This window comes from Myotis yumanensis, unplaced genomic scaffold, assembly GCF_028538775.1.
Source record: "Myotis yumanensis isolate MYYU_CA2020_CCGP unplaced genomic scaffold, mMyoYum1.0.hap1 SCAF_1, whole genome shotgun sequence".
Taxonomy (NCBI): domain Eukaryota; kingdom Metazoa; phylum Chordata; class Mammalia; order Chiroptera; family Vespertilionidae; genus Myotis; species Myotis yumanensis.
In genome coordinates this window covers 211,669,999-211,671,961 of record NW_027223752.1, presented here as the reverse complement: position 1 = coordinate 211,671,961, position 1,963 = coordinate 211,669,999, and positions in this window count along the sequence as shown.

Below are 1,963 nucleotides of genomic sequence, written 5' to 3'. Positions count from 1 at the left end.
AAACCTAGAATATGCGATGGAACTTATTAACTTTTCTATCTCACTCTATTAGCCTGCTAGCTCTTTAAAGGCAATGAGCCTCATCTTAATCATCTTTCTTTTCCAAGTGCCTAGCACAGAATCAGACATCTATAATCTTTCAGGAAATTATTGAGGAATAAATGACAAGAAAAATGAAGCAATGCGTGAATGAACAAGCTAATGAATAAATGAGAGAATACATGCCTTCATATGTACATACTTTCTTCAGAGGAAATGAGGTGCAACAGAGAGTAGTGGTTAAGCACTCAGACTCTAATGCTAAATACTTAAGTTCAAATCCTGGTTTTATTGCTTACTCGCAATGTTTGATAAGTTCCTTAGTCTTCGTATGCCTTTGTTTTGTTACATGCAGAATAAGGATAATTATAGACCCTACCTCATATGGTTTGTAAATACTTGGTGAGTTGATATATATGCATGGAGCAACACCTGGATCATAGACAACACTACACAGTGTTTGTGGATATTATTAGAGGGTTTGAAAGCTGTTAGTTCACTGCCTGGAAATTCAGTAAATGAGATTTAGTTGTACTCCTTGCTTTTGAATTTATTGAATCTTTTGACTCACCTTTTCTTATATGTTCCCATCTACTGTTTTCTGACATTCGGGTCCCCACCTTTGCAGAATAATTGGTCAGAACCCTCCACATGTATCCATATTCTCTTACGTTACCTTACTTTCTTTCTTTCATAAATGCAGTTCCCCTCATTCTCTCTCTTTTCTGCTCTTTCCTCCTGTCCTCCTTTTACTATGTGATGCCCTCCTTTTTATTCCAGTTTGGCCTGCATTTTATATTTTCTTAGTTCTCTATTGCCCCCTTTCTCTCCCTTTCCCAATAATATTCACATATAGCTTGAAGTCGGCATTGATGTACACACCTGTCTTTTGGCATATGAACAAAAGTTTGTTTATAAGCGTACACACAGATAAGAAATGTGTATTTAGGCAAGTGGGATGTGCATGCCTACACTGCAAATGCCTGAACATCCTGTCTGTGTTTCTCTGTGTAGGACTCAGGATAAAGTCATGCTATTAAATCCACTCAAGTGTATTTCATTGATTCATGACTTTCTCTTTTGAATTGGTTCCTGGTTTGCCTGCAATAAAGAAATTGTCATATGCTGGGTATTTTGTTTAAAAGAGACCCATATTTGGCCCTCGCTGGTTTGGCTCAGTGGATAGAGTGTCAGCCCACAGACTAACGGGTCTAAGGTTCAATTCCAGTCAAGGTCACACAGCTTGGTTATAAACTTAATCCCCGGCCCTGTAGGGGCACTCTCTAAAAAATCAATGGAAAAATATCCTCAGGTGAAGATTAACAACAACAAAAAGACCCATATTTGTAACATCCAGAGAGCCGAAGTCAGGACAACATAGAGGATTCCAGCTGTGCTCCTAATCATATACTCAAGATTAAAATATGGCTACAAGGTTCCCTTCTTTTTTGGTGTGTGAGTTCCAGGAATTTAGTATCCACATACCACTCATCTGGAAATGAGACTAAGAGAACTTTTGCATTAGGAGTTAATAAATCATCTTTAAAGGCTTTCTTTGGGAAGGGAGAAGTTTTAAAAGAGACTTATGACAGACATTAGTGCTGCCAGAATATATTGCCAGTTTCCAGCCTAGGTGTATGAAAAGGCTGAATTTCCTTGCTCTCCTTGAAATTAGCGGTGGCAATGGGACCTGCTCTGAGCACTGAACGGTGAGCACAGGAGACACGGGTCATTTCCAATGGAAGGCGGATGAGCCGGTTCTCAGGCTGCCTCCTTCCCTGTTATCTGGTTGTGGCCAGTGATACTGCAAATGGTGGCTGTTCAGCGGGTCCATCAGTAAGAATGGCAACTACCCGAGCTCCTAGCTGACCATCCTTGAACATAGAGCATGGAGTAGGAATAAATATTGGCTGTTTGAAGCCTC